The sequence below is a fragment of the Solanum dulcamara genome, chromosome 8 (assembly GCF_947179165.1).
Source record: "Solanum dulcamara chromosome 8, daSolDulc1.2, whole genome shotgun sequence".
In the NCBI taxonomy this organism is placed as follows: Eukaryota; Viridiplantae; Streptophyta; class Magnoliopsida; order Solanales; family Solanaceae; genus Solanum; species Solanum dulcamara.
The window spans coordinates 12176921-12189320 of record NC_077244.1 but is presented as its reverse complement, the minus strand read 5'-3'; the positions used below and the strand labels follow the sequence as shown (position 1 = coordinate 12189320).

The 12400-nt window shown below is 36.4% G+C and overlaps 1 long non-coding RNA gene across 2 annotated transcripts; it reads right to left on the bottom strand.

The window, feature by feature from the left end:
- Nucleotides 1–3564: 3564 nt before the first annotated feature.
- On the bottom strand, nucleotides 3565–12001 carry LOC129900945 (uncharacterized). Of its 2 annotated transcripts, none has more exons than XR_008769730.1 (3): nucleotides 11759–12001; nucleotides 10865–10916; nucleotides 3565–3777 (listed from the first exon to the last, which is right to left on the bottom strand). It is a non-coding gene; the product is annotated as an uncharacterized LOC129900945 (long non-coding RNA). The 2 variants fall into 2 exon arrangements; XR_008769731.1 differs by lacking the exon at nucleotides 3565–3777 and adding an exon at nucleotides 9095–9145.
- Nucleotides 12002–12400: the final 399 nt, after the last annotated feature.

Below are 12400 nucleotides of genomic sequence, written 5' to 3'. Positions count from 1 at the left end.
CTCCACATAATTTTAACATGAAACTTACCTTATGGATAATAGAATTATACTCTGTCATAATTTTAAAATCTTGAAATTGAAGGTGTATCCAGTCATATCGGGCTTTTGGTAACACCATAAGTTTTAGGTGGTAATATCGATCCTTCAAATTAGTCCATAATTCAAGGAGGTCTTTCATAGTTAAATAATTAGTTTTTAATCCTTCATGAAATGATGACGGAGAAAAATCATGGCATTTGTTTTATCTTGACTTGATACTTTATTCTCTTATTTAATAGTATCACCAAGACCTTTAGCGTCAAGGTGAATTTCAACATCAAGAATCCATGATAAATAATTTTTTCCAGAAATGTCAAGTTCCACAAACTCAAGTTTTGATAAATTTGACATGATAAAATTGAGATAAAAATTAATTTAGAAAATACAAAGAAAACTAAAATTAAAATTTTTCAGTAAATATATCTGATATAGAAGTTAATTTATTTGGAGAAAATTAGAACTTCGTGCTAATAACGTGTTATAGAAGAAATTAACTTAGCAAATTAATAAGAAAGATAGTAAGAGAAAGAGAGACAATTGAGAGAATTATGATATATATATATATATATATATATATATATATATATATATTTGCATCAAATACTGGCTATTTATAGCCATGACAAAGCAACTATCAGCACCATCGTTGACAAAAGAGAACAGTTAGGAGAAAAGAGGGAAAATGGGTTAGAAGGAAATAGTGGGTAGGAAAAAATGGACGAAAACGACATCCATACTTTTATTATTTTATAACATGGTGCACATGCTATATCATTTTCATTTTTATAATTATGACGTTTGAATTAATTTTTGTGCAAGAATTTAAAGACATCACCTTGCACCATTGTCTTTAACAGAAGTGCCAATAAATTTTTCAATAACGATTGAGGAATAATATTGTGTGGAACTAGTTACTTATACCATGATGCATGAGCAGTATCGAAAACAGAAGTATATAATCGAATATGATTCCTGCACTAACAATTATTAAATTTTAACGTCATTGAAGCAATTCAAAAAATTTAATTAATGGTTAAGGTTACACAAAATTTTAACATAATTAAAGCAATTAAGAGATATAACACAAATGTGTGATGTTTTCTTGATTCACTTATTTCTGCTTATTTTGTCAAGACATTTAAATTAAACAAAAAATAAAAATAAAAAGTGACATTTAGGATTCAATCCCAAGTCATAGGTATGAAAGTAATTAATGTGCCCCAATACACCTCAAAAGAAGACGAAATCAAAGAAAGGAATAACAAAGAAGATCAGATGCCAAAGACGTATCAATTGCCGAAATCATCAATTCAGTGTGACGCAAAAGGAGGGACCAAGTCACTTTTATTTCAAATGAATATCCTATTTGTCCCTAAGCCTAAATTACAAGCCAATGACAAATCCTACATGATCCCATTTCAAATGTTCTCACATTAGTGGAGACTTAAATGATGACCAAGCATATGGTATCATAATTGCATGTATTGAATATTCTTCTGAGTGTGAGTGTATTTTGCAAAATGTCCTTAAATCAAATTCTTCACACGTGTGTGAAATAAGACTTTTTTTTGTTGTGAGGGCACTTGACACATGAGGGTTGGCATAATTAGAAATCATTTGTTTAAAATAAGATGAACAAATCTTGTTGATACTTAAGTATGTTTGAGGTACCATTTGAAGCTATAGAGATTACCTCGGATTCAATCTCAGTTAGAAGAAAAGAAAATGAGAAAATTTGTATGCAATACTAACTTTTGGTACCAATTGTAGTCAAGATTTGACTCTCTTCACATTCTTCATTCTTCAAAAAAATAATGAAAATGGACAAGCACCCATCTTTTTAATACATTTCAAAGCGATTTCAGATCCTTTTCTTTAAATATCATAATTTCCTTTTAAAATTGAGCTGTCTATTCTAAAAAAATGTGACATTAGGCTGATTTCATCAGTGTGAGACTCCTATTTTACTTCATTGGATCGTCCATCTAAAAAATATACCATATCTTTTATTTTTAAGCTTTAAATATTATAAAAGAATACCATTTTCTATTTACACATGTATCTACTAATGATCTTATCTCAGATTTTGTTGTGATCCCCATTCATAAGATTTTTAGAACTATATTTGACCTGATTTCTGACTCAACAGAATATTTAGGTGCCACAACGCTTTGGTCTTGTACTTGATAAGATTTTCATGTTTCCTCATAATGGAAACTTGGACAGAATTTTTGAGAATCTCAAAAATTCGCAAAAAAAATGCTATCTCCAGCAAGTCAAAATTGGAGATAATGTCATTATATGCAACTAGGCTGGAATTTTTGAGAAGAGCAGAAGAATGTCAAATTTTTTTGAACAACAACTCGAGATTTTTCAAGAGATCTAATTGGGACAAAATTTTTGAGGAGGACCTCAAAAATTCTATCAATTACTCTTAGAAGTTTGATAGTCAACTACAAACGATCTCCAGCATCGCCCGAAGTTCGAAGTTAACTTCAAAATCTGCAACATCGCTAGAATAGAGCGAACACAAATTCAAAATGTGTGCTACCGATGCCTCATATAATTTTCCATCAAGACATGAGTCACAACAAAAAATGTTTAAGATAAAAATAATGGTTGCTCACCTATGTCAAAGTGATCAGGCACTTTGTACACATTTTCTTTTAAAGAATCTTTCCCTCAAGATTTCTTGACTAAGTCGCTAGCTAAGGCGACATTGTGTCTACTAATCGTTCCTCTTTTAGCACATTAACAAGTGAAAGCATCAAGAGGATGACACTTTCTATCACGATCCAACCCCGTAGGCCGCGACTAGTGCTCGAGTTGGACGCTCGAATACATATCAGTCAGACCTCATCAAACTGAAACCAAATACCATATGGAGGCTTTGTAAAAACATGATGTCCTCTCAAGCGTTACCTACGTGTATCAAGGTAACTTGTCTCCATAGGAGGCACAATCAATTAAAACATCCTAATACATGAGCCGACAAAACTGTCACTACATATAACATTCTAAGATATGTACATATGCGAGCTGACAAGGCTGCCACTATGAATGGAAACGTCCCAAAATATAAATCATACAGGAATAACCGAACACATATACACACAACCCACACATATGTCTACAGACCTCTAAGAATATCAACAGTATATAATTACACACACATCAAAAATGGGTCTATACCAAAAGTTTAGGCTCTAAGACAAAGGAGCACTCCAAGATAGCTGAATAGAAATCCTAGGCTGGCGAATCACCGAAGCTAGTACATGTACCTGCGGGCATGAAACGCAAGGCCCCCATTCTCCCCCCTCTCCCGAGGAAGGAGGTCAGTACAAGATATGTACTGAGTATGAAAACATGAAATACAATAGGAAAAATCATAACTGAAGTAGAGAGCCCAGGTGTCACGACCCAACCCCGCGGGCTGTGACGGGTGCCCGAACTGGACACTCGCATATACCCCTGCTACCTATAACATATAGGCACAACTGTTCACACATATATATACAACCCACATACATGTATACATAACCCACGTACAAATCCACCGACCTCTAAGAGTAAGAACAGTAACATAAGGCGGGACAAGGCCCCCGCCGTACCCGTAATCACATAAATATATATACATAGAAGGTTTAGTACCAAAACTCAGCTCCAATTCAATGGAGCTTCTTCCAAATTTTTGAGTGGAATTCTAAGCTGGCGGATCCCTAAAGCGTGCGCCTGTACCTGCGGGCATGAAACGCAGCCCCCCAGAAAGAGGAGGTCAGTACGATATATGTACGGAGTATGTAAAGTATAAAACATCAAAAGGAGTGCACATCTAACATAGGGATGTAGGGGAAAGTATAACATTCAACAAATCACTGTACCTGCATCTCATAAAATAAAGTCGTACATACTATCATCACATACGGTACCCAGTCCATTCGGGAACCCGTTGTAATAAGCACATCACTCTGTCATCATAAACATCTATGTGCTATTAGTGCTATCTCATATAATAATGCTGAGGAACGTACGACCCAATCTATTTATCATATAGTAATGCCAAGGAACGTTCGACCCAATCCATATTTTATATAATAATGCCGAGGAGCGTTCGGTCTGATCCATTTATCATATAGTAATGCTGAGGAACGTTCGACCCAATCCATATGTCATATAATAATGCCAAGAAGTATTTGGCCTGATCCATTTATCATATAAGTATATTATAGCCAGCCCGTGACTCGATGAAAGATGTATCACAATATACACGAGTGGAGTAGTGAGTAACCATATGCAATTTAAACCATCATTGGAGACTTTTGAAATAATCAAAATGAACTATCACAAAAAAATTAAGACAATATCCATAACAAGTACCTTTGGAGTGTCCTTATGGTTTACATCAAGTAGCAATTTTGGAGTCATCTACTCGTATCAAGGCGTAATAACATATCTTTTGGAAGTCAAGAAAATTGCCATCTTAGTGGCCTTGAGCATGGGGATTCTTTGGGATCACCCATACTTTGTCTATTTATTTCATAAAGTTCATACCAAAAACAAAAAGATTAACTTTACCTACTTACTACTTCCCAAGGTATAGAAAAACTTGAGAAGCCATAGTTCAATTACTAGAAGGGTTCTAGCTTAAAGGAGTGAATAAGGGTCATGCTTTATACCACAACCTAAATTATACCAACTTAAGATAGTTGGACACTTTCACATGAATCGAGGCAAAAGGACATATGTTCTAGGGAATTAAAAATATTAGCCATCTTAGTGTACTTAAGAATAAGAGCTTTTTCGTAGACTTTGTGCATTCTCCGTCCGTGTCTTTCTATGGGCCATGCCAAAATAAGAAAAAGAATAAGCTTTACATTCCCTCCACTTTCCCTCATAGAGTCATTATATAAATATGTGCCATGGAACGTACGACCCAATCCTTAGATAGTAAAATATATCATAGTTGGCCCATCAAGGGACTTGGTACCATAAACATATCGTCATAACATCATAACTTACGTCAATGGCATATCAAGAGGGAAGAAGGGTAGCTCTATTTACTCATGCCAAAAATATGCCAAGAGAAGAAAGGGCTTCACATACCTTTTTCGGGATTAATTGAAATCTAGCTTGCCTTGATACCTCCTTAACCTATTGACATGAAAGTAATAGTAAGATTAATAGTATTTCACTTTCCAATATCCCAGTCTACAACCAAGTACTAATAGGAGTCATTTCCTTATCCATTACTCCCGACTAGTTTGTTACTAGTTCCGATGCTACCAAAAATCGGGCAGCATTTCTCCTATAATTTCAACATCTCCGAGATTTCAACTCGGCCACAATGTCAACAACCATACCAAAAAAAACAACCAGCAGAACATTTACAAGTAATTCACTTCAACTTTACACAATACAAGCTCCAAACAACTAGCTCCAAACTACGATACAAAAATAGAGCTTTTAATCTTTATTTTGCAAAATATTTAACCATACCAAACGGAGGGTCGTGTGGCTGAAACCAGTAGCACCCACATCCTTTTTTAAATCACTTTAAAGCCCTGCAACATGCAACCCCACCAGCTGCACCCGCAGCACCACAACAGCAACACAACACGCGACTTTAATTTAGCTACTACGACTTTAATCTAGTTTATTTCTATCGTCAAGCATCCTTATGCATTTTTTCTACTTCCAACCTTATTTAATACATGTAATATACTCCATAACATCATCATAACCTCCAGTTCAAAAGAGAAACTTTACCTTACCCAAAACTCGCCAAAACTTGCCGGAATTCGCCTCCGAATTTCTTTTAGCGCAGCTGAAACTTCGGGGCTGTTTGGTAACGTTTTGGGATGCTGCAAACCATAAATTTTTTATTAATAACACCTTCATAACATCGTGGTGCACCCTAGATAATTAATTCACGGAACAAAATCGGAGGACATACCTTTTTTTCTCCCAATTTGTAGCCCTCTTTCTTCTAGCTTAAGGTTTCTTCTTTTTTTTTTCTCTAGATCATTCTTGAATGTAGATGAAGTGTATGGATAAATATGACTTAAAATTTACCAACATATATATATATAGGCTAGTTTGCAAATTTTTCTTTTTGCCCTTTGCCTTTCCCAATATTTTCACACTATTAATGTTCATAACCAACTTGTATATTAAAATAAATTTTGAAAGATGGTCATTCCCTTAACTTCACTACGGCTACCTTAAAATATCTAACGGTATAAAATACGGGATATAATAACAGGAGACAAGTATGATAAACAAGAACTCATTGTACCTATGCCTTATGAAGAAAATAATGCATATCATTATCATATATCGTACCTGCCCCATCACATAGCGATGCACCCTATCAGCCATATCGACCACAATAGTGGGCACATGTCTTGCCAACGAGTCAAACTCAAGTCTATAGTCTCTAATGCTTCTACCATTCTGTTTCAACTGTAAGAATTTATCAACTCTGGCTTGTTTTATTTCTGGAGGCAGAAAATGGCCAACAAAGGCTTCTACGAACTCATCCCATTCGGCCGGAGGATCACCCTCGCCCCTCAATAATTCCCACGGCTCATACCAATTAGCAGCTATGTCATGCAACTGATATGAAGCCAATTCAATTGACTCAGTCTCCGAGGCCCTAATGATTCGCAGTATGAGCTGCATTTGCCGAGTGAACTCCTGTGGATCCTCTACAAGTCTTGACCCATGAAATTCCAGGGGATTGTAGGCTAGGAAGTCACGGACCCTCAAGCTGCCTTGTCTGTTTGCATCATCTAGGCCATGCCTTCGAGCTTGTCCTTCTATCAGTCCGGTCAACAATTGCACTGCATCTCTCATAGCTCTATCTCCCGCCCCTTGCTGTGGGGATGGAGGCTCCGGTACTGGGGCTTTGGGACCTGCGACTGCTCCCCCAAACTCCTCTGGAGGTGGTGGCATAGTAGAACTCGCCGACTGAGGCACAATCATCGGCATAGGCTGGGAATGATCCCTAGTAACTCTCGGGGCCTGATTGGTTTCCCCCGCTACCAACTTGCCCTTCTGGGTGGTTGTTGCTTTCCTTAGAGGCATTACTGTAAGCATAAGGGTAGATTAGTAAAAGGTCATCCTAAGAACACAGCTCTATCGCACAATCTAAGACAAGAAAGAAAGATAACATCTTAAATGTCCTGTAGCCTCCTGTTTATAGATGTGGTGCACAACACACCGATAAACAAGACTCTACTAGACACGGTCTATAGATATTCCAAGGAAGGACCGATCTGATACCATTTTTGTCATGACCTAAACCCGCGGGCCATGATGGGTGCCCAAACTGGACACTCGCATATACCCCTACTAGCTATAAGTATACCTATCTCCTATTTGAGCCATAGCGTGCCAACAGGCAAGATAATGTATAAGCCGACGAGGCTATCGTAACATATAGGAACAAATGTTCACACATACATATACAACCTACATACATGTATACACAACCCACGTACATGTCCACCGACCTCTAAGAGTAAGAACAGTAACATAAGGCGGGACAGGGCCCCCGCCGTACCTGTAATCACATAAATATATATACATAGAAGGTTTAGTACCAAAACTCGACTCCAATTCAATGGAGCTTCTTCCAAATTTTTTGAGTGGAATCCTAAGCTGGCGGATCCCCAAAGCGCGCGCCTATACCTGTGAGCATGAAACGCAGCCCCCTCAGAAAGAGGGGATCAGTACGACATATGTACTGAGTATGTAAAGTATAAAATATCAAAAGGAGTGCACAACTAACATAGGGATGCAGGGGCAAGTATAACATTCAACAAACCACTGTACCTACATCTCATAAAAAAAAGTCGTACATACTATCATCATATATGGTACCCGACCCGTTCGGGGACCTGGTGTAACAACCACATCACTCTGTTATCATAAGCATCTATGTGCTATTAGTTCTATCTCATATAATAATGCCGAGGAACATATGGCCCGATCCATTTATCACATAATAATGCCGAGGAACGTTCGAACCGATTCATATATTATATAATAATGCCGAAGAGTGTTCGGCCTAATCTATTTATCATATAGTAATGCCGAAGAACATTCGACCCGATCCATATGTCATATAATAATGCTGAGGAGCATTCGGCTTGATCCATTTATCATATAAGTATATTATAGCCGGTCCGGGACTCGATGAAAGATGTATCACAGTATACATGAGTGGAGTAGTGAGTTACCATATGGAGTTTAAACCATCATTGGAGACTTGTTGAAATAATCAAAATGAACTATCACTCAAAAATTAAGACAATAGCCATAACAAGTACCTTTGAAGTGTCCTTATGGTTTACATCAAGTAGCACTTTTGGAGTCATCTACTCGTATCAAGGCGTAATAACATATCTTTTGGAAGTCAAGAAAATGGCCATCTTAGTGGCCTTGAGCATGGGGCTTCCTTGGGATCACCCATACTTTGTCTATTTATTTCATAAAGTTCATACCAAAAAAAGAAGATTAACTTTACCTACTTACTACTTCCCAAGGTATAGAAAAACTTGAGAAGCCATAGTTCAATTATTAGAAGGGTTCTAGCTTAAAGGAGTGAATAAGGGTCATGCTTTATACCACAACCTAAATTATACCAACTTAGGATGGTCGTACACTTTCACATGAATCGAGGCACAAGGACATACGTTCTAGGGAATTAAAAATGTTAGCCATCTTAGTGTACTTAAGAATAAGAGCTTTTTTGTAGACTTTGTGCATTCTCCATCCGTGGCTTTCTATGGGCCATGCCAAAATAAGAAAGAGAATAAGCCTTACATACCCTCTACTTTCCCTCATAGAGTCATTATATAAATATGTGCCGTGGAACGTACGACCCGATCCTTAGATAGTAAAATATATCATAGTTGGCCCATCAAGGGACTTGGTACCATAAACATATCGTCATAACATCATAACTTACGTCAAGGTCATATCAAGAGGGAAGAAGAGTAGCTCTATTTACTCATGCCAAAGACATGCCAAGAGAAGAAAGGGCTTCACATACCTTTTTCGGGATTAATTGAAATCTAGCTTGCCTTGATACCTCCTTAACCTATTGACATGAAAGTAATACTAAGATTAATAGTCTTTCCCTTTCCAATATCCCACTCTACAACCAAGTACTAATAGGAGTCATTTCCTTATCCATTACTCCCGACTAGTTTGTTACTAGTTCCGATGCTACCGAAAATCGGGCAGCATTTCTCCTATAATTTCAACATCTCCGAGATTTCAACTCGGCCACAATGTCAACAACCATACCAAAAACAACAACCAGCAGCACATTTACAAGTAATTCACTTCAACTTTACACAATACAAGCTCCAAACAACTAGCTCCAAACTACGATACAAAAATAGAGCTTTTAATCTTTATTTTGCATAATATTTAACCATACCAAACGGAGGGTCGTGCGACTGCAATCAGCAGAACCCACACCCTTTTTAAATCACTTTAAATCCCTGCAACATGCAACCCCACCAGCTGCACCCGCAGCACCACAACAGCAACACAACACGCGTCTTTGATTTAGCTACTACGACTTTAATCTAGTTTATTTCTATCGTCAAGCATCCTTATGCAATTTTTCTACTTCCAACCTTATTTAATACATGTAATATACCCCATAACATCATCATAACCTCCAGTTCGAAAGAGAAACTTTACCTTAGCCAAAACTCGCCAAAACTTGCCGGAACTCGCCTCAGAATTGTTTTTAGCGCAGCTGAAACTTCGGGGCTGTTTGGTAACGTTTTGGGATGCTCCAAACCATAAATGTTTCATTAATAACACCTTCATAACATCGTGGTGCATCCTAGATAATTAATTCACGGAACAAAATCAGAGGACTTACCTTTTTTTCTCCCAATTTGTAGCCCTCTTTCTTCTAGCTTAAGGTTTCTTTTTTTTTCTCTAGATCATTCTTGAATGTAGATGAAGTGTATGGATAAAGATGACTTAAAAGTTATCAACATATATATATATATATATAGGCTACTTTGCAAATTTTCCTTTTTTCCCTTTGCCTTTTCCAATATTTTCACACTATTAATGTTCATAACAAACTTGTATATTAAAATAAATTTTGGAAGATGGTCAATCCCTTAACTTTACCACGGCTACCTTAAAATATACAATGGTATAAAATATGGTATATAACACCAAGAGAGAAGTATGATAATCAAGAACTCATTGTACCTATGCCTTACGAAGAAAATCATGCATATCATTATCATATACCGTACCTGGTCTATTATGGGACTCGGTGCCATAATCGTAGCATCATATTATCATATCATCATATACATATACTATACCGTACCCGGCCCTCTAGTAAGGGACTCATTGAAGATGTAATAAAATCGTGCATGATAACATACCCGACCCGGAACTCGATGAAAAAGGTAATAACAGTATGCACGAGTAGAATATCATGAGCAACTATATACCATTAGATCATCGTCTGAGATTCAATAGAATAATCAAAATGAACCATTATTTGAAAATCAAGACAGTAGTCATCTCAAGTACCTTTTGAATGTCATTATGAATTATACCAAATGTGAATTATATCGAAATTTGAGTTATACCCAAAATAGGATGGCTGGAATTATACACATGTATCAAGACATAATGATATAAGTTCTGGAAATCAAGAACCTTAGCCATTCTAGTGTCTCTAAGAATAGGAGCTTCTTTGGAATTTATACATTCGTCGTCCATTTGTTTTATATGGATCATGCCAAAAGAAAGAAGGGATAGCTTTACATACCTTTAGCGCTTATTTACCACACAGCACGTATGCTGCCCAATAGTATCTCAACCTAGATTAAGACGTCAAGAAGTATGGTTAAGCTACGGGAAGGTTTCAAAACACACTCCAACGTTAGCATCTCATTTCTAGAAAATTAGGCGACATTTCACTTATATTCAAACCAACTACATAACAACCAAGTCAACATCCATAACCACACATTTAAGTGCTATATCAAACTTAGCCAAGACAAGATTCAAGAATATTCTGAAATAGACCGCACAGTATTATGAATCAACCCACATATTAGGACATTCCATGATCTTTAACATAATGACTACGACGTAATCAAGTTACTCTTAATAATTTATAGCCACGACACTTCATCGGATGACCTTATAATAGTCCAACAATTACAACAACACTAGAGCCTTAATTATAACTTTAAATAACAAATTCCTTCACTTTCATCATACAACCAATGACAACAACAACCACAACATTAATCAAAATAAATCTATCATTTTTAGATTAAAACAGCCCCAACATGGCCCAAATGGGAATTTAACATTAACATATACAATCCCTTCACTTTTAATACATAATCCATAAATCAACCCAATCTAATTTAAGCAACTCTAATTCTGTCCATTTCAACACCAATACTAATCACAGAGTTTTCTCACTTCCAATTCCATTTAATTCCTTCATCCTCATTACATAATCCATAACAACAACAACTAAAATGTTAATTAAAATTGATTCACCATTTCTAAATACAAACAGCCCCTACACGGCTTTAACAATATTCCAATGCCAACATACATAATTTCATACATCCAATTCACGTTTACACATTCACAACACGTCTAAACCCTTACTAAAATGTATAAATAGATGATCAAACCTTACCTTAACAAGTTGGATCCTTCAGTTGGTTGAAACTTGACGTCTTCAATTAATTCAATCTTGTTGCCTCTAGGATCAATCCCATGTTGCTATGGACCTTTTAAAGGGTTGAATTACCTTAGGGATTTAATGGTGAAAATAAAAAGAAGGCTGACCATGCTTAATAAAGCTTCCATGGCTGTCGTGACTCTCTCTCTTTTCTTCTTCACTTGAGGAAGTTGAGAGCCTCTTTCTCTCAAGTCTAAGTTGAACAAGAATGGGATAAAATGAGCTTCTTAATCATTAAGATATATATATATATATATATATGCTGCCCATGTGGTTGACATATGTCCATGTGTTGTCCATGTGGTTGACAAGTGTCCATTATGGACATGTGTCTCTCCAAAATCCACACACCAATCAGCTCCTGCCATGTGCCTTGGTGGGGGCCACTTAGTGATCTAATTAGCTCAATTAATCTCAATTAATCTCTAATTCCCGCTTAATAATCTAGACCAAATAAAATTTATAACCAATTCATGTATTAATTAAAATTAGGAATAAAAATCTCTATCTCGCATTTTGAAATAATCTTATCCATTGCTTTAAGAAAGTAGCTGTATCACCTACTTGCCTTTTTTTATTTAAATGCATTTCACACAT